General features: G+C 45.2%; 5 non-coding genes across 5 annotated transcripts; all 5 read left to right on the top strand.

The window, feature by feature from the left end:
• Positions 1-8,735: 8,735 nt before the first annotated feature.
• On the top strand, positions 8,736-8,926 carry LOC142370191 (U2 spliceosomal RNA). The gene has a single exon (XR_012767816.1). It is a non-coding gene; the product is annotated as a U2 spliceosomal RNA (small nuclear RNA).
• Positions 8,927-9,290: 364 nt separating this feature from the next.
• On the top strand, positions 9,291-9,409 carry LOC142401184 (5S ribosomal RNA). Its single transcript, XR_012773091.1, has one exon. It is a non-coding gene; the product is annotated as a 5S ribosomal RNA (ribosomal RNA).
• A 604-nt stretch (positions 9,410-10,013) lies between these two features.
• Positions 10,014-10,126, top strand: LOC142374171 (U5 spliceosomal RNA). Its single transcript, XR_012768657.1, has one exon. It is a non-coding gene; the product is annotated as a U5 spliceosomal RNA (small nuclear RNA).
• A 301-nt stretch (positions 10,127-10,427) lies between these two features.
• Positions 10,428-10,618, top strand: LOC142368085 (U2 spliceosomal RNA). The gene has a single exon (XR_012767250.1). It is a non-coding gene; the product is annotated as a U2 spliceosomal RNA (small nuclear RNA).
• A 364-nt stretch (positions 10,619-10,982) lies between these two features.
• LOC142375610 (5S ribosomal RNA) lies at positions 10,983-11,101 on the top strand. The gene has a single exon (XR_012769007.1). It is a non-coding gene; the product is annotated as a 5S ribosomal RNA (ribosomal RNA).
• The last annotated feature ends 10,199 nt before the right edge of the window (positions 11,102-21,300 follow it).

Genomic DNA, 21,300 nt, shown 5'->3' with positions numbered 1-21,300 from the left:
GAAGAGAAGAAGAAACCACAGGGACCCACTCAGGAAGAGGGCGGGCTTTATTTGGGGCTTCAACAACCAGCTCAAACTGGCCAAATGAGTGAGAGACACAACGATGGAAACAAGTGTTCAGCAGCTGCTCTGTAAGTAGAGAAGCTGTGTTTTTCTGCTTCAGCTGAAATCCTTTAACTGTTCCTGCTCTGTGGAGAACTTCTGATAGTGGAGGGGACATTAAAACAGGTCAGGCTGAGGTCGGATGGAAAACACATGATGATGAGCTGCTTCAGGAGGAACTTTACACAACTCAGAGCGGACAGAAACTAAGTGAAAAGAATGCAAAATAAATGCTCAGTTTGATCCAAACTCCTGCAGCTGAGCGTGTAAAGAATAAACGGTGTGAGTGGTCTGTGGGGGGGGCAGCAGGGCTTTACCACTGCTCGCCCCACCTTGTTTCAGCTCAGGTGTTTTCTGCTAAAGTCGACAGCAGGAAATGTTTGAGGAACTCTAAGAGACAGTGGTGTCAGATAGAGATGGGCTTTAGGCCATGCCCACACAGAACCTTATCAGAAAGTAGAAATGGACTGTTCCTGTACAGCACTTTTCTGATCTTAATGAGCACTCAGAGCTTCAACACTACCTGCCACATTCAGCCACACTCACACAGCACGTCTTAGTCTGTAAATCATGCTTTCTACTCGCCCTCATGACGTCACACTCAGCACCTCTCACAGGATCCCTCGGGGGACGTGGTTATACGCCTTCTCTAAGTCAACAAAAACATGTGGACTGTGTGTTCAAACTCCCACGACCCCTTCAGTAACTGCGTTGATGAATATCTGGTCCGTTGTTCCTCTGAACCGCAGGATCAACAGTGGGCTGGAGGCTCCTGGAGTAAACCTTCCTGGGAGGTGAGCTCCTTCTCTAGGCCTGACCTGATTATCCCCCAAAGTGCTGCAACACTTCATTTCAGTCATTTCAGAGGGGGAACATGTCAAGGTTGGCCCGTTCCAGGTGTTGTTTCCAGAGGTGCATCTTTGGGCAGAATCCATTGTCGTGCTTGTGAGCGGGTTTTCATGTCAGTGTTCAGTTCATTCAGATGCTCTAAAACTCCATCATCAATATGTCTGAAACTGTGTTCTCTGACGGAGGAACTTTAGCTGCTTGTTAAGCAGCGTTAGGCCCGAGCATCTCATTACAAAGGCTCTGCAGGCAGGTAGTATTCACGCCTCTGCTCCTGTGTGGCTGCTTTTATTTGCTTTGAGTTCAGCTTCCACGTAGCAAACATTCAGAGAAACCTCAGAGGTTTTTCTCATGAAAGTTGCCTGTTCCTCAGCGTGTTGATGCAGGCAAACCAAATACTTGGTGTTCTTGTTCTGAAGTGACGGATGTTTAGTTTGGAGATGAAGTTTGAGCTGGTTTGGGACCATGTTAGACGGTTTATTTCCACACAACAAGCAAATGCTACTGTATTGCCTAAAGTTGTATTCTGAACTTTGCCAGAATAGTCCTGTGGAGTTAGAAAGTGTGCATGTGAAAGCACAGCTGCAGCTTCCTCCTGCAGATGTCCGTCTGTTCTCTGATGCTGAGACTTCTCACAGCTGCAGTCTACTCTGCAGTCAGGACAGACCACCTCACTTCTGGACAAACAGTCATCAGATCCAACAGGACCAGAGGTACAGCTGCTCTTTATTCCCAACTCTGCACAGAAGCAGCTCAGCTGTTCACCCTGCTTCCAGCCTCTATGCTCAGATAACCCAACCGGACTCCAGCTCTGTTGCAGCTCCACTGCTGGACGTGTCCCACTGCTTTATCCACCATCAGTGCATCATTTTCACACTCACCAGGTTCCCAGGATTTGGGATGGGAAATGTTAGAAATTGACCAATTCCGGTTCCATTATCGATGTCGCTTATCGATTCTCATCCAGTTATATAAAGTGCAAATATAGTACAAATGTCTTTGGCTGCAGAAACACTTTCATTTCAAGTATGCAGCAACATCTGATGTATTTGGCCTCAGGCCTTTGACTTTTCCTGCCTGAATGAAAGGGGGAGCTGCAGGTATGCGGGAGCCTCTGATCCTGAACGTCCCAGAGATAATCAGCTTCAATCCTTTCTCCTGGAGTTGTGTTTCCTGCAGCTGGAACTGTGTGTGTTTGTTTTCAGAGTCTCCAGCAGAGCCAGATGTCCTCTACTCTTCACTGAGGTAGTCCACCAGTCCAACCACTGATGTCCAGCTGCTGGGACCAGTTTGCTGCACCAAACCACCAGTTTAGCTTCATGAATGGATCAGAATCTGACAACAAGCCAAAGCTGTTTAATGTCCTCAGAGACTTTCCTGTTATTCATGTTGTATTAATGAGTTCTGGACTCAGCTGCTGTTATCTCCGCAGCACTCTGCTTTCTTTGTTGTTTCTCTTGTGCAGAAGCAGAAGGCAGAGAGAATATTTGACTTGTTCCGCTTTAGCTATATCCCAGACCATAATTATCCCTACTCAATAATTCCACTTTGCATTCCATATTTTGAAAATACTGGCACCTAAAGGCTTCAAATTTGGGCTAAAAAGTTCAAATTGGCATCTAAAGGGTTCATTTTTTTTAAATAATTGAAAACTTGGTAGTTATGATTAGAACTGAAGTGGAATAAAAGATTTATGAAAACAAAAGTGGAAAAAAATATTAATACATGATGTTTTTAGGTGGTTTTAAAAGTGGACAAAAATGTCCCTTTTCAGAAATTAAGTTGTGTTTTAAATCAGGTATGAGGGTTATATTATAAGTATTATATTAGCTGTCAATAATATTTTATGAGGAGAAACGTCCAATATTGAGAAAAAATACAGTATTTGGAAAAAGTCATTATCCGATTCAGTTAAATATCAATAGCATATTTCAGCTCTTCAGATTTTGTGATAAAACTTTTTTTATACTTTTCTGAAGAAAACATTATCATCTCTTCACCAAAACTACGAACTTCAGGCAGTAATTGTTTACATTTGTCATGATTTTTAAGACTCAGCGACCTCTTCATGGTTCCCTGGTGGACAGGACACAGAACACTGGGTTGTGATAGCTGTAATACGTTCTCATGACACCTGAGTGGAGACATCGCTGTGGCTGGGAAATGAAAATAAGGTCAAGCAGCGTGTTCCTGTCTGTGGTGGCAGAGGTGATCAGCTGTACATATCCCTTAGACTGAAACACATCTAGAACTGGCTTTGTTGACCTGAGTACCTGATTCTCATTGAAGTCTCCACACACAATAACAGGGTGACAGTCCATCCAAAAGGCTTCCCAGGTTCTCCAGGAACGGTGTCAGACTGTAGTCAGGAGGTCTGTACACAGCTGCAATCACTGCACAGACTGGAGCCTCAACCTTCAAAGCCACAAACTCCAGATCAGTCACATTCTGCAAATACTGTCTCTCACGCACCTGAATGTGCTTTCTCACATAGACAGCAACCCCGCCACCTGCTCTGCTGGCCATCTGAGGATACTGAGTGTAGGACGTGTGTCTGTTGCGCTTGAACATGTTGTAGCCGTCCAGATGCAGCCTGTCTGCAACAAAGGAGCCCTGCAGGTGAGTTTCTGTCAGACACAGGACATCTGCCAGGCACAGCTCATGATGTCTCCTGATGTCACCGATGTGAGATGGCAGTCCCTCTGTGTTGTGCTGAACAAGGCTCAGAGTGTCGGGCCTGTGTACTGTACTGTGTTTAGACTTAAATGTTATAAAATGTAATGTCAGCAAGAGACATTATTAAAACTTTAATCAGAGTTCCCCAAAATGACTAATACGGTGCATGATTCTATCATAAGTTCAATGGATACAGTCAAATTTGCATGAGCTATATACTGACCGAGGGATCGGACCTGTCCTGCATAATGTTAATCTCCCCCTTTTGTGTAAATGGCAGAGCAGAGCCTTCCGTTATCAGGCCCCTCTCTGTGGAACCAGCTGCCAGTTTGGCTTCAGGAAGCAGACACCCTCTCTACTTTTAAGATCAGGCTTAAAACTTTCCTTTCTGATGAAGCTTATAGTTAGGGATGGCTCAGCTGAGCCTGAAACATCCCATAGTTCTGCTGCTGTAGGCCCAGCCTGCTGGGGGAGCTCCCATGATGCACCTCTCCTCTCCATGTACATGTGACATTGTTGTCATTAACTTGTTCCTCTCTCAGCAGGTGTCCCTGGCCTGGTGTTACGCTGCTTGTTGTCCCCTCTTTTCTGTCCTCTCAGCCCCAGCTGCTCCAGGCAGATGGCCGCCCTTCCTGGTTCTGGTTCTGATGGAGCTTTCTTCCTGTTAAAACTCAGTTTTTTCTTCCCACACTTCTGTGCGTGCTCGGGATTGAACAGAAGTTACGGTGCATTTTGTAGGATTCCTTAGCTAAGCTGCTTCTTTTAATTGTGTCTGTGTTAATAAAACTGAACTGAAATGACAAATAAATGAACATGTGCATCTGTACTGTTATATGTTACGTTAAAACAGAGTACTGAAATATATCTTTATTGAATAGATGAATAAATCTGAAGTCTGATTCTGTCCAGGGTTTCTTCCAGGTGTCCTCCCTCTGTCACCATCTCACATCTGAAATTCCTCTCAGTAGTATTTCAGAGCTGAGCCTTGGTTGGGAGAGTTTTTATCTTCACTTCATCTTCACAGACTATATTACCACAGCAATACAACTGAGCCAAATGCTGGATTTAAATTCATTTTTATTAGATTTTCAAAGAAACGTCATTAATAAAAATAGAACATAAAACAATATTAACTATGTGTAAACTATATACATATATATGAAATGTATTCTGCCAGAGGGCAGGGTCTTTCCACTGCCTCAATGTTAATGATTTTGTTCCCAATATATTTTATATTTAGAAAGACTTTACCCTTTTCCAGGGCTCCCACAAGTCCTGGGAAATATAAAAGACTTCGGTGCTGGACATGAGGAGCTCCAGCACCCCCCCTGTGCTGCTCTCCATCACGCCCATCACCTCCACTCCAGCTGCCTCATCAGTCACAATCAGCACCTGCCAAAACAAACAGCACTTATGTCCCATAATACCTTGCAGCTAGATATTAAACCCCTTTCTTACTCCTTGTTTATTTCTTTAATCTCTTTCTCAATTGTGTCAGATCACTTGCCATTTTATGTCTGTATAATATACACTAGATTGCCAACAGTATTCACTCACTCATCCAGATAATTAAATTCAGGGGTTCCCATCACTTCCATGGCCACAGGTGTAGAAATGCAAGCCCCTCGGCATGCAGACTGCTTCTACAAACATCTGTGAAAGAATGGCTCGCTCTCAGGAGCTCAGTGGGTTCCAGCGTGGTGCCATGATAGGATGCCACCTGTGCAACAAGCCCAGTGGAGACATTTCCTCGCTCCTAAATGTCCCACAGTCAGCTGTCAGTGGTGTTAGAACAAAGTGGAAGCGACTGGGAACGCCAGCAGCTCAGCCACCAAGTGGTCGGCCACGTAAAATGACAGAGCGGGTTTGGAGGTCTGTAGCAATGGACTCTGCAGAAGGTTGGCGACCTTTCTGCAGAGTCAATTGCTGCAGACCTCCAAACTTCATGTGGCCTTTTACATGTTTAAACCAGAGAAAACAACTCCTTGTATGTGCCTACCGACTTGGCAAATAAAGCTCATTCTGATTCTGATTAGAATGTGTTTTTAGATTAGATGAATTAGAATGCTTTTTACTTCTACATTGCTGTAGGGTGTTGTGTGCAGGAAGTCCCCTCCTGCATCCATGTTGGACTTTAAGTGGGTAATCCTGCACTGGCTGCCGAGGTCCAGCTCCTGGACTGCAGCTTCCCGCCACAGCGTGAGGGAGGCAGAAGCTTTATCCTGTACAGAACACAGTATGAGATGTCAGAACTATAAAGGCACCAGAGATTACTCTGTAATGTGCAGCCTACAAGTGACCACAGTGAACATATAAACAACCAGCGCCGCAGAAAGAGACAGTTAGCACACTCCCATAGACTACTAAGGTAATCACAGAATATGAAAGTTATCTTATTTTATCTTCCCTTATCTAGAAACCACAGAGGTTGTCCCTCCTCTCCAATCCTCCCGTTCTCTGGTCTTACCTGCTGCAGCTTCACCTCACGCAGCGGGACCTCCTCTCTCCCACTGCGGACCTTTTTCACAGCTGAGAGCTAAATAAGAACAAGTTCAATCACTTAGTGATCTAATTAGACCTAAACATGTCATTGCAACAGCTTTTCTGTAATAAAACATTTCAAATACTGGTAGGCATTACTTTGTCTACCTAAAATGTTTGTATCTCTGAATTACAATTAAGCACGGTCATTTATCTGAGTGTATTAGTGTGTTCTTCTGATGAAGACAAATCAACATACCTGAACAACTTTGCCCTCCAGTGTGAGGAGGCCCTTTGTCCCCTTCACATTCTTTATAGTTGTGTGTAGGGACGGGGGACAGTGGAGGGCTTTCCTGAAAAAGGGGTCCATCCTGCAAACCTTGCAGCACCAACCCCGCTCCATGCTGTCAGAGGTGGAGAAGATCATTAGGCTTTCCCTGGCCCTGCCCATATCTGTCACAGCATCTGAGCGCTCTTTCTCAGCCTGAAAACCTGGCTGCGCAGCACCATGACGCAGGAGAGACTAACACGTTTGGCCATTATGAACACTCACAGTGACCTTACGGATAAATTGGCTTAAACAATTTATCAAGAACACATCTTCAATTTGGAACTTCATACCGAATTTAATTTTCTCTAAATTAGGAGGCCTAAATTTCTTTTTACTTTGTAATTATAATGTTGAAAAAATCCCCTCAAAACTATCCTACTTTCATAAACAGATGCTTCTTTCTTGGTCATTGATCTACAAACATAATTTTCCCCCACATAGATACTACATATGGAGCAATATTGGTATGAAGTTCCAAATTTAAAATGGGTTCTTGATAAGTTGTTGCCAATTGCCAATTTATTTTGAAAATATTAATACCACCTCAAACCAACTGGGTTATGTGTCGCACACGGAGCAAGACACCTGAGCTCAGCCACTCTGCTGGGATATAATATGGGCACGGAGCGCAAAAAGAGCGAGATGAGGAGGTAACTGGGCTATATAGTCCATCCCACCAGCAGTCAATGGCTATTTACCCTTATTGCGTGTGCAATTAGGGCCGTCATGACTCATAGGGTGCGAAAGCATCTATGCTACTACACCAGCCTTCACCATTTCCCCAAGGAAAGACAGCGCCAGTGCACTATGAACCTCATTTATCCTCCTCTCTGCATCAAACACATTCATGCTGCCTTAACTGAAAACTGTCATTTCCACCTTGCAAATTTGAAAGTCAGGCCAAAATGCCATCGCTGTCAATTTGGGGAAAACGGAAAACTCATGCTACAACATTTCAAATGTGAGACTTTCAAAGTAATTAGGCTTTGGAACTTTTCGAAGGTTTTAAGATAATCACAGGACTATGGTGGGAAACCACCCAAACTCGCCTTAACCATGGCCTGAACAGGCTAACGTTATGCCTGTTTGGTTCGTTAGCTAGCTAACTAATGCTAACGTTAGCTAGTGAACGCTAACAGTCAGAGCAGTAATTAAAACATATTAACAAACATACCTGCTTGATAACTTACCTTATTTATTCTTCTTCAAAAGAATTAAAAAAACTGGACTCAGCAGGCTGCCCTCAGTGCCCCGGCCTGTGTGCTGGACTGCTGCGTTGCTGACATAGACCTAATATACTTTGCTGAGCGGGAGAGACTGAATGTCCCATGCATGCACACTTCTTCTTCTTTGAATGTGCAGTGGGAGTGAGACTGTGTTGCTACTTATTGTTGAATGAGCTTCACTCTAAATAAAGTCATCTTCACTCTAAACACTAAGTTTTTTGCATTTTTCACCATGCAACTAACTTTTACTTCATAAAAATCAGTCATAAGTGCATATGGTAATTAACCTAGTAAAGTTAACGAATGTATGTATGTCAGGGCAGCTATTGGACTTTACAGTGAAGATGTATTGTATATAGATAATCCATGAGCCTAGTCAAGCGGTGAAGTTGTAAAGCAATGAGATTGCTGAGATTTTCTCATGAGAATGAGAAAAAAGTGATCAGAGCTTCATCCTCTGTGGCTGGTTGACTGTTAGAGCTTCCAGCTGCCTCTAACTCCCACACCTCAAAAAACAAATGTCCCTTACAGGGTAGACATCTCAGGTGATGTTCTGACTGGGGTGGTTTATATAATCTATGTGTATAACTGTTTGTGTTCTACCACCCAGGTATAGACAATAGTTATCCATCAGCTACTATTTATAACACTCTCATGCTCTCTCCTTCACAGTGACGGTGCTGCTGTCAACACAAATAATTATTAACTTCCGTCACAGAAATGGATGTTAATGACATGATTTTTATCCATAAGGACAATTCTTTCCAATTCTTCAAAAAAATACAGTTATATTTACTTCTGCGTCCTGCATGTCTTTTGTTGAAACATCTGACAATCACCCTGTGACACACACACACACAGACACACAGACACGAGGAAGTTAACCAAGCTTGGGCTGCTGCTGATTGGTTGGCAGACACCTCTGTTTCTGTTGGCTCTCAGTCTCCATGTTTCTGATCCTGGACCTGCTGAGATGTCCCAGGCCATTGTTGGCTTTGATCCTCATACGTTTAACTTTGTCCTGAGCGGGCGGGAGTGCAAAGTTGTACCATCTGAAACGGCTGAAGAGTGCAGCGGCTTCTCGGCCTTTTGGCTAAGATCAAGTGTAGTATCTTTTCTTATCAGTTTAATATCTGATACGTCCTCTATATGAGGACTACATATTAAATGGATTTTTAGGCACAGGGGTTGAAAAAGGGGCTTGCTCCGTTCACTCCACGCATCGACCCGGTACTGCAGTGCCGCCGGGAACGGTGCACTCTTCCCAACTCTTGTGAAATAACAAAACCTGCGGTACATGGTGGTAGTTTCAGGGAGCCGTTGTATTCTGACTTCTAAAATAGGACTATAATCTTTAGAAAAGACGCAGTTTATGAGCACGTCGTGGGATTGAGCTTCCCTGGTTTCCCTGTATGACCATGAACACCAAACTACACACAGAGAACAGAGGAGCTTGACAGACACACACTAAGTTATCTGAGAGTCCCATTTTCAGCTGCAGAGAACAATCACATCAGGGAAGTCGACGTGCAGGCTCAACATCAGCCTCTCAAGCCAACTCTCTGGTGAAATAGGGGAAACGTATGGTTCCAGCACCTATGTAACACATATTTTTCACAGGGATTGTGGCTTACGGCCACACCGCCCTGAACACGGCCGATCTCGTCCGAACTCAAAAGCCAAGCAGGGTCGGGCCAGGTTAGTACTTGGATGGGAGACCGCTTGGGAATACCAGGTGCTGTAAGCATTTTTCTCTCTTCTCTCTGCATGTCTTTTGTTGAAACATCTGATGATCACCCTGTGATCCATCTTGCTGATCCTGGATCTGCTAAGGTGTCCCAGGTCATGGTTGCCTTTGATCCTCATACATTTAACTTTGTCCTGACAAAGGAGCAGTTCCAAAAAGTCAAACAGGGACTGCCTTTGCATTTGACGCAGTCAAACTGCATGCGCCTGGAGAAGCCAAAAGGCTTACAGCACCTGGTATTCCCAGGCGGTCTCCCCATCCAAGTACTAACCAGGCCCGACTCTGCTTAGCTTCTGAGATAAAACTCTGGCTTTTAGTCTGCGAAAAGAGAGTGAAAGTGAACTCCACTTTGAGATGGCTCTGGGATTGGGCCGACTGGGAGAATTGCTTGAAAAAAAGCTCTACACCCAATGGGCGGTCAGAACAAAGCCTCAAGACCCCTAGTCTTTTGTACAGAGTAAAAGACAAAGCAGCCATTGAATAGGGCCCGATTGTTCCTACCTGGTCGGCCGAGGAGCCAGCGTCTCAACCAAGCAAAGCTCACCGTGGGGAAGGTGGCTATGCCAACTAGCCTGATGCACTGCTCCCGCAGTGTCAAATACTCGTACTCTGGTTTCTCTTCATAACGTACAAGTCTTTGGCCTTTTACTAAAGACTTCCGTGGAGAGCAACATTAATGAGTTGTTTCTATTTTTGGAAGGCTTTACCTTTGCGGGTGAAGCCCATTCTGTCTGTGCAAAGGAAATCTTCTTGCTGTGCCAAGTGACTTCTCGGAGTAGAGTCACCTTATTTGTTGAGACCGTGCCCATGTTCAAAGCTGGAGCGCTAAATTGTTGTTTGAATGGTTCTCAGTGGAGCGGACGGGAGTGCAAAGTTGTACCATCTGAAACGGCTGAAGAGTGCTCACTGCAGCGGGTGGGCGGAGGTGCAAAGTGACGCTTTGTAGGCAAAAAAAGAGCACCGCCACAAGTGCGCATTGTGCCAGGAAGGGCGCTCGGACGTGAAACAGTGGAGGGTTATCGCTTCTCGGCCTTTTGGCTAAGATCAAGTGTAGTATCTGTTCTTATCAGTTTAATATCTGATACGTCCTCTATATGAGGACTACATATTAAATGGATTTTTAGGCACAGGGGTTGAAAAAGGGGCTTGCTCCGTTCACTCCACGCATCGACCCGGTACTGCAGTGCCGCCGGGAACGGTGCACTCTTCCCAACTCTTGTGAAATAACAAAACCAGCGGTACATGGTGGTAGTTTCAGGGAGCCATTGTATTCTGACTTCTAAAATGGAACTATAATCTTTAGAAAAGACGCAGTTTATGAGCACGTCGTGGGATTGAGCTTCCCTGGTTTCTCTGTATGACCATGAACACCAAACTACACACAGAGAACAGAGGAGCTTGACAGACACACACTAAGTTATCTGAGAGTCCCATTTTCAGCTGCAGAGAACAATCACATCAGGGAAGTCGACGTGCAGGCTCAACATCAGCCTCTCAAGCCAACTCTCTGGTAAAATAGGGGAAACGTATGGTTCCAGCACCTATGTAACACATATTTGTCACGGGGACAGTGGCTTACGGCCACACCGCCCTGAACACGCCCGATCTCGTCCGAACTCGGAAGCCAAGCAGGGTCGGGCCAGGTTAGTACTTGGATGGGAGACCGCTTGGGAATACCAGGTGCTGTAAGCATTTTTCTCTCTGCATGTCTTTTGTTGAAACATCTGTTGATCACCCTGTGATCCATCTTGCTGATCCTGGATCTGCTAAGATGTCCCGTGTCATGGTTGCCTTTGATCCTCATACATTTAACTTTGTCCTGACAAAGGAGTGTTGTGGAGGAAATAGGGCCGAGTACACTGTCGGTTAGCAGTCCATTGGGGAGTTTATTGAACAAACTGTCACAGCAAATATGCATACAGGATATACAAAATGTCCACCGTCTTCATACTGTGAACCAACTTTATACTGGTTTAATCATAACATGCATGCGTCATCCGGTCTCAATCTCTTTCTGCGACGCCAAGTGTCTGCCCTAAATGTAAACAGCCCATACTACCTTTTACCCATATTCGTATGAGCCGAACAACAAAGCACAAGATGTAACTAGGCCAGATGTCATGAGGATGTCATGACATCCTTCTCCCACATAGTCCCCCCTGAAATCACTTTTCAGTGATTTAATAAAGAAATAATCTAAAATGAAAGAAAATCATCCCACATAGTTAATTAAGAATTAATTAACATAATCAACACTAAATCATCCTAATAATTCTACAATGTCAATCAACGGGACCATTTTGAATCAATGAAAAGGAATATATATATATATGTGTACTCGAATCACATTAAATGATTAAATTAAATTAAATGATATTGAATTCAACAACACTACAAGTTTTACATTGCCATCACACTTGTCCACTGTCCGCAGTGCATAGGTGCGAAAAACCCACCGACTGCTACTTCCGTAACTCATGTTCTTATCTTGGGAAAACTCACCTACGGCCCCACCCCACTTGGCGACCGACCACTTTAACAAGGTCGCACTCCAAACAGTCGACCAACACAATTGGCAATGGACATATCCGTGATCAGTTTTGATTGATAATAAACATAGAATGAATACACGACCATCAACCCAATTAATCACAGTTTTGTATCAAGTACAATACATAAAATTATGGATTATCACACAACAAAAGTAATAAAAAGCAATGTAATGCAGCTCCTCCAGTCCCGTCCCATCTCCTGTACTCTGGTGTCGTCTCCTCCTGGCCGAACATCCGTCTGGCTGGGTCTGGAACTGCTAAGCTAACTCTGGGAGGAGAGGTCGCCAGTACATCACTCCCAATCAAAGAGATCTTCAGCATCTCTTCTCCCTATCAGACTAACCTTGGTTCCACCCTCGAGGAAAGAATCATGTGAACCGTCCGTTGGTAACCTTCATTCTTTGGCCCGCTCTAACATGCGTTGGTCCTCAGACCTGGTCTCGCATGGTCATCTGCCTCCTGGTTTGTTCCATACTCCGTTTGAACATCACTTGCAGCAACCACCTTCTCAGAATGGGTATAATGCAACACACCAATAGGGCGACCATTATGAATATTGACAATATAGCTAATCCCGCCTTCACTGCCATCGCTCCCCACTCTCCCAAAATCCCATCCAGACCAGTCCACCACCCTTCACTGCCACCAGCATTACTCTTCAGCTCCTCTTTCAGCTCACTGATCTTCTTCGTGGCCGTTGTAAACGTACCATCAGCTGCAGTGTTCCCGGGTGTAAATGTACAACATTTTTCCCCAACCATCTGGCAAACGCCACCTTTCTCCGCTAATATCCAATCCAAAGCCTGTCTGTTCTGCCAAGCCATCCTACTCGTCTCATGTAGTTGTTCTCCAAAGGCTGCAAGCCCTTCACTCGTGTAGATAAGAATTCTCTGTTGGTTGTAGTATATGTAATTAATCCACTCCACATTTTTGTTAATCGTGATCCACGGCAAAATAGACTCAAATCCAGCTGCAACCTCATTGCGTGCTTTGAACTCAAAAGGAATCCCTCTCGGCTGCCCTATTGCATCCAAGTAAACGTGCTTGTCCATTATGTAGTCACCACTAGATCTTTTAATTCTCCCATTTTCCACATCCAACCCCAGTAACTCGTTTACCTTGTCATACACTAACACAACCGAAGTCTTCATCCTCACAAGTGCACACAGGCCTATCCACCTGTTGGGTAACACGTTTAACAAAACGTCCTCTCCACACATCCAATAACTATCAGCTATTGGGTGTGTCTGATCCCCAAACAGATAGAGAGTCGGAATTGTCATTTCTATATCCTCACATTTTTGATCCAAAGGAACCGGATTTTCATACCACACAGGTGTCCTGATAAATATTGGTTTCATATTTGCGTGTGGAAACCAAGATAAAACCCATGTGACGTTGCATTTAACGGTAGTATTACCTACGTGAGTTCCACTGTCATTAGTAAATCCACCACTCGTGAAGCATTCATACTCACCATCGTAATCTACTCTACAATCAGTCGGAGGCCCATCCTGTGTTGTGCTAAGATTAAATTCCGCACAGGACGACTCCAATTTGTGGCCCCTCCCTTTTTTGAAAAAGTCCTGTAATTTATTTCCCCCAAACATCAATCTGCACTTAATTCCACACATCGGAAGCTCAAACAATAACCATTTATCCTTCTGAGGTGTAAACCTACCTTCTCTGCATTCCCGTTGCTGGCCCACTGCACAGTCCCTGAAGGTGTGTGGCTCTGGAACAACAACAGGCAATGCCCCCGGAGCGTCTGCGCATATGAGGCACTCCGTCGCCGTTAGTTCTCTCGTAGTGTACCATGCCCACCTATACCACATATTCTGTGCTGCCTTCCCCCACAAACCATCTTCCACAGTTACACTGTTTTCCTGTCTCTTCCTGTGCATGTACCCTCCATATGTTCTTGGATTAACATGATTATTCCGTCCTGTAGTGCTAATGGCATCAAGTCCCCCTAGATTTTCACGAGACATCTTCCTATTCTTACCACCGTTATGAACAACTCCTTTCTGGCCCGAGGACACCCTGATCTTCTCAGATTGTCCCTTCGTTGCAGCGTCCGGAGGCGGTGATTTGGTCATCTCCTCCACCGGACCCATGATCCACACTTCCTCACCATCCTTTATTCCAACGTACTTAAATTCAAGCTTAACATCTGCCTTTTCACGACTAGCTCTAGTGTGTATTGCTGGCAAAGTTTGTGGCGTGGCATGGTCTGAGTGGGTTTGTATTGTTGCATCATACTCATCTGACCCAGGCTGGCTACTTCCCCTGTGGGGTGGTATTCTCACGGGACCCCTTCCCGCCTCCCCTGGATGCGGGATGCCGTCCCACATCTCCAGGCCTTGCTCTCCTGAGCCCATGCCGTCGGCCAACACCCACACCTGGATGCTCATCAGTGTCAGAAATCTTAACATCTTCCTTTTGTTCATTCTTCCCCTCGGGCTTAACTCCGTCTGTGCCTTTAGCCCGAACCTTAGTGCAGTGATTCAAATGGTACCATGTGTTGCTACCTTCCACTTGAACTGCCGTCGGCGTTGCTCGCACCACTGCGTACGGACCTTCTCGTCTTGGCTCGTGCCACTTCCTTCGGAATACTTTGATGTACACCTGGTCGCCCGGCACCACTGGTCTCTCAACCGGCTGTACGAGACTCACATCTCTGGACTTTTCCTGTAGATAGATTGTTCTGTGGATTGCAGTCAGTTGCCTCATGTAAGCTTTCAACTCTGTTTGCAGCTGCTCGAGTGGGGGCCCTTTAAATGGACCTCTCAACTGAGGTGCCGGCATGGGTCGACCCGTTAGCATTTCATGCGGTGTTAGGTGCGTGACTCTATGAGTCTGCATACGATAGCTCATTAGTGCAAGCGGCAAAGCATCTACCCAGTTTAGTTTAGTTGAAGCACAGATTTTATTCAATTTCACTTTCAAAGTTCCATTGATTCTCTCAACCATCCCTTGACTTTGTGGGTGATAAACGGCCCCACAGCGCTGCTTGATCCGCAGCTGCTGCAGAATGCCTTTCGCAACCTTCTGAACAAATGCTGAGCCGTTATCTGAGCTAATCTCTGCTGGAATGCCAAACCGAGGAATCACTTCTCTTACCAAAAACTTCACGACCGTCTCTGCTCCCAAATCCTTGGATGGAGTATCTTCGACCCATCGGCTGAAACGATCAATCACCACTAGCATGTACCTTTTCCCTTGTACTGTATTAATCATGTCCACATAGTCTATGACCAATGACTTAAAGGGTCCTTCTGGCACCAGAATGTGTCCCACTGGTGTCTTCACACCCTTTCGCACATTGTTCTGTGCACAGATTTCACATTGACCCAACACTTCATCAACCATTGCATGCATGTATGGTGACCAATAACCTTGTTGTTTTACCTTTTTCACTACCTCTCCCCTGGCACAGTGATACACACTGTGAACATCAGAGATCAGCATTGTCAGCAGAGCCACTGGTGCCACCAGGAGACCATCATGTGATCTCCACAATCCCTTCTCGTTCTTCGTGGCGCCTCTCCGCATCCAGACATTGTGCTCCCCCACCCCTGCTTCCTGTTGCATTAGAATGATGTCCTCTGGCGTAACCTCTGGCTCCAGTGACACCATTGGTGCCAAAACAGCCACCTGGCATCCTGATGCTACTTTCGCTGCTTCATCAGCCGCGTTATTACCTTTACTGACAATTTCGTTACCTTTCCGATGTGCCTGGCACTTTATCACTGCCAGTTTCGAGGGGAGCATCATGGCTGCAATCAGCTCCCTCACTTGGACCTTGTGTCGCACTGGACTCCCGTCTGCCCTTCTGAACCCTCTCTGCTTCCAAACTGCTCCAAACAAATAGCAAACACCATGAGCATATGCAGAATCTGTGTACACATTTGCAACCTTACCCTTCGCCAGTCGACATGCTTCCGTTAATGCCTTCAGTTCAGCCAACTGTGCCGAACATGGCTGTTCACACTTCTCAGCCTTCACCGTCACAAAGTCTCCGCCTTCCTGCTTCACAACTGCAAACCCTGCATGATTACCCAAATGATCTCTGAAACATGAACCATCCACAAATTAGGTGACATCATCAGCCCGCCCAAGCGGAGTTGCTTCTAGATCAGGTCTCAATTTGGTATATCTCATAGTTTCTGCTACACACTCATGTGGTTCTCCTTCAAACTCGAGTGGAATGACATCCGCCGGATTCAATGTAGTACACTTCTGTATTCTCACATCCGGATATGTCAACAGATGCATAAACTGCAAACACCTTGCCTGAGTCACAACATACTTTCCCTGATTTATTAGTTCTGAGATGTTATGGTGTGTCATGATGTTGACTGGATACCCCATTGTTATTGTGGATGCTTTCTCATAAGCATACTGCACTGCGGCCAACCCTTGATAACACGGTGGCCAGCCTTGTACAACATTATCCAATTTTGTACTGTAATAAGCAATGGCTTGTTTTCTTCGACCACTACACATTTCCTGCATCAGCACTGCAGAAGCGTACATGTTGTGTCTGTTCGAGACATATAAGAAAAATGGCTTCTCATAGTCTGGTATTGCCAGTGTTGGTGCTTTTTGCAAATCCTGTTTCAAACTTTCGAAGGCTAACTTAGCCTCGCTGGTCCACTCCAGTGGTGCTTTCAACCTTTGGTCTTTGGAATGTTTCATGATCCCTCTCAAGGGAGCGCATTTAATTGCATAATCTTCTATCCAATCTGCACTGAAACCTGTCATCCCCAAAAAGATCATCATTTCCTCGATTGTTTTTGGACATGGTGCTTTACTTACTCCCTCCAAGTGTGTTGGGGAAATAGCAATCGTTCCCTGCGAGATTACCCTCCCCAGATAATCTACTTTAGGTTGACAATACTGCAGTTTCGATTTAGAAACTTTGTACCCTCCCTCTGCCAGCCTCTCAAGGATCTTCATAGAGTCCTGATGACACGCCTCAAGTGTTGGTGAGCATAGCAAGAGATCATCAACATAGCGTAGTAGGGTACCGTTCAATGCGAGGCCCTCTAGGTCCTGTCCAAGGACCTGGTTAAACACATGAGGGCTGTGTTTAAACCCTTGAGGAAGTCTGGTGTAAGTGTACTTCTTACCTCTGTATGTGAATGCGAAGAAATACTGGGATTCCTCGGCTAGAGGAATGCTGAAAAATGCAGAACATAAATCGATTACTGTGAAAAACTGTGCATCAGGAGGCACGTTGGTGAGGAGTGTGTATGGATTTGGCACTTCTGCTGGCCAATCTTCCACAATCGCGTTTATCATGCGCAAGTCATGTGCTAACCTGTATTTAGATTTGTCTGCCTTCAGGACTGGAAATATTGGAGTATTACACACACTGACTGTCTCAACCAACACTCCTTTTCCTACAAAACCTTCTACTGTCCCACTTACCCCCTCTTCTGCTTCTGGCTTGAGTGGATACTGAGGACGATTAGGAAGTTTAACATTAGGTCTCAATTCTACTCTCACTGGATTAGCAGATTTCACCAAACCAACATCGGCCTCATTCTTAGACCACACTTGGTTTGGGACATGAGCTATCATTTCTTTCAACAGATCACTCTCAACCCTTTCTGTCTCACTTTGCTTTGCTGTCTGGACTGATTGGTTCGCCAATGCCATAACAGCCTGCGGTTTCGCCAATGCTGATACGCTGCATAGGATTTTAATCATTGTGGCATCCTGTGATTGGAAAATTAACGGATTCTCTGTTCACTCCCACTTTACACCTAACGCTGTTTTCATCATGGGCCCCACATCCTTTGCTTTGAAATTCTCATTCACCAACAAAGTAACATGTGGAGCAGATTCTGGCCCATTGTACCATTTTGAAATAAATGCATTTGATTCCACATTCATGGCTGCCCCTTGTTCTCCAATGATAATGTATTGAGTTGTCAAATTTATCTCCAAGTGTTCCGTTTGTTTGTCCCATGGCTCTTCGAACTCTCCACTTTTTGAAACATCATAATACATTGTACAATGATAATCGAGCGTGGGTTTCCTTGCTTTAGGGCACTGGACTTGAACGTATTTTTCCCATTTGTTCCAAGCCACTGTTACTGGCTCAGAAATGTCTCCCAACCAATAGATTCTTGCTGTGTCTGCCTGTGTTTACTCTGGAAACTCCAGACCTCTTTTATCCAAGATTATGCCTTGCGGTGAACACCAAATCTTAATTTTTAGTTTGCATAGGGCATCCCTCCCCAACAAGTTAAGGGGAGTCTGATGAGATACCCCGATTGGCATCCTGATTTCATTTTCCCCTGTGTAGATGCGCACGGGGGCGGTCATTTGTACTAGCTGCTTAATTCCCGAGAATCCTATTGTCTCAATAAATTTATTTGACATGGGGAGGTGTGTGGCATAATGTTGACTCACACAAGTGTAGGTGGCTCCAGTGTCCACCAACATTGGAGTTGGCTCATCCTCAATTAGAACCTGCAGCATCGGTTCTTCATCAGCTCCCACCATTACGACTGGAAACTGACCCTCCCCTCTAGGACTCTGTGGGCACCCCTAATAACCAAAGTTTGGACTCACCCATGGGCCTGCCGGGCCACTTGATCCACCCCGCGGGGACTGGCCACGGTCCTGCCGCACATTCTGATTTCCTGGTGCTTGCATACATCTGTCAGCAAAGTGTCCCAACTCGCCACAGGCCCAACATGCCCCCGAGGATCTTCGTCTTACGGCTGTGCCTCTCCTGTACCCTCGGTAAGGTCGAGGCTGGCCTTGTCCTCCTGCACGTGGTGTGTATGGTGGTTGCGGGTAGGCCTGAGGTGTGACGGGTTGAAAGGGTGCAGAGAGTGCAGAGGGTGCAGAGGGTGCAGAAGGTGTAGAAGGTGTAGAGGGTGCAAAGGGTGGAGGTACCTGTTCAGTGGTCCCCGGTGTCATCAGGGCCTGGCCTCCTACCTTTGGTCCTTCCAACTGCATCTGTGTGAGTTTCCTCTGCAAGTTCTTATCCTGCTCTTTCCGTTTCCGTTCACTTTGCCTGTATTTGTCAATAGCATGCACAACATTATCCCGGAATGCCGCATGTGTCATTGATTTCAACTCTACCACATCCTCCAGCCTCGCTCGAACTGAGTCGAGCATGGCCTCTAGGATAGAGTCTCTGAACACAGAGTTGAGCACTGTGTTAGGTTCAATGTCTTGTTCCAGTTCTTGTTTCCATTTTTCCAACTGGCGTGCAACGTACGCCGCTGGATTATCTGTATCCAACAGTGTGTCGCTCTTTAATGCTTTTGGATCCGTTTTCGTAGGATACTCAGCTCGCAGAGCTCCCCACAATGCAGGTCGATGTGCATCGAACCCAATTCCATCTGCTCGATGGCCCACCATCCAGCCATTCATACTGTTTCTCAAAATGCCCTCCATGGTAGTAGTTCCAAAACACCTTGCCCACACTGCCTTAATGTCTCCCACAGCCAACAGTTTACCCACAGTTTCTTGTTCAAAAGCTCTTATCCATTTGCTTGCACCCGTGTGAATGTCCGGCAGTCTGGCAACCAGCCCCGCTAAGTCGAGCATCTGCCACGGCACATACTGTCCCTGCATCCCATTCACCAAAATCGGATAATTACCTGCAGTATATTTCTGTGGTGCATGAATATTTGGTCGGTATCTTAAATCATAATCCCTGTCCCTGCCTTTTCCCTGCTGGCCGGGTGGATTCTGTTCCTGAACCTGCTTTTCTGCTTGGTTTATCTCTTGCTGTAAATCAACCATGGAATGATTATGCTCTATCCAATATGAATCTTCTGCAAGTTTCCCCTCATATTCTGCATAACAGTCTAAAACCTGTGGTGTCTTCCTGGCCGTACTACAATGTTTGGGAGGCATTTCATGCGGTATGGATTTTTCTTGTAAAGTCCTATCGTGTCGTACAGATTTTTCTACTAGGGGAGAGATGGTACGATCTAGGTGTAGTGCTTTTTGGTGATCTGAGGCCTGTGCCGTTGCTGAAGCTGAGGCTGTTGGACTCCTAAACTCTACAACAGATGGTGGTTTCGGATAACCTGAGGCCTGTGCTGATCTTGAAGCTGTTGGACTGCTGTGTTCAGTACAAGATGAAAATTGATCACATGATGGATTTTGATCTGACGCTGCCTGATATTGTGGGGGGTTTCCCCTTGCAACCTGATCTGAACCACCGACAGCGCCTGGCTCAGGAGCTCCCTGACTGCTCAAAGCCGCTGTTTGTGGTTCAGGGCGTACATAAGGTACTTCCTGATTTTTCATTTCAAAATCTCCTTTTATGTTCATCACCCCTGACAGTGTTGGATATAGTCCTGCAGACTCATGCCGCTTGACCTTCTCCACTACCGGCTGTTCCCCCCTCAGTATGGCTACGCCCTCCTTCAAATTCCTTCTGTAACGACGACCTTCAGTTTCAAAGAAGTGCAAAATTTCTAATTCAAGCTCCCTCTTTTTCTGTCTCTTTTTGCTTTTGTTTTTTGATTTGTGATCGTTGATTCTTTGTTCCATAACTTCACAGACAGCTACATCGAAAGTGCCATCCTTTGGCCAGGGTGGGAACATATTTTTGGTTCTTTTTTACCATTTTTGAGATAATTTTTGAATGTCTTTGTAACGTCCTGGATGCCTGGCGCTAACGATTATTGTTGGTGTTACATCCATCGTTTCACCTAGTTAGTTCCCCAGAACCGGGAATACTAATTATTATTATCCCCCTCCTTTATTTTTTTTTTTTTCCAAACAACTTTTGAAGAATGCTATTGTTTGCTATCCAATGTCAATTGATGTTGGCTTCCTAGCCGTTGTAAATGAATGCTAACTTATTGCCAATTAAGATTTAAACCAATATTTGCCTTATTGCTATTGCTAATTCATGCTAATTGTATTTCTGATCAATGCTAATTATGGCCAACGAAATGCTAACCAATGCTAACAAATGCTAGTAATGCTAACCAATGCTACTTTTTGCTAATCAACGCTAGCTTCCTTGTTGACCAATGCTAATTGAATGCTAATTATGCTATTTAATGCTAATTATTGCTAATCAATGCTAATCAATGCCGAGTTATGCTAGATAATGCTAGTTATTGCTAATCAATGCTATTGGTTGCTAACCAATGCTAATCAATGCTAATTTATGCTAGACGATGCTAGTTGTTGCTAATTAATACTATTGATTGCTAACCAATGCTAATCAATGCTAATTTATTGCTAATCGAAAGCTCAGTTAATGCTTACTCTGTTTAAAGTGACTCAAGCTTGGCGCTGCCCCAACCTTTGCTCACACCCGGATGTTTCTGATCCAATCCACCC

Source organism: Odontesthes bonariensis, chromosome 2 (assembly GCF_027942865.1).
Source record: "Odontesthes bonariensis isolate fOdoBon6 chromosome 2, fOdoBon6.hap1, whole genome shotgun sequence".
NCBI classification, from domain to species: Eukaryota; Metazoa; Chordata; class Actinopteri; order Atheriniformes; family Atherinopsidae; genus Odontesthes; species Odontesthes bonariensis.
The sequence above is the reverse complement of the archived record's forward strand: the minus strand, read 5'-3'. Positions and strand labels throughout refer to the sequence as shown.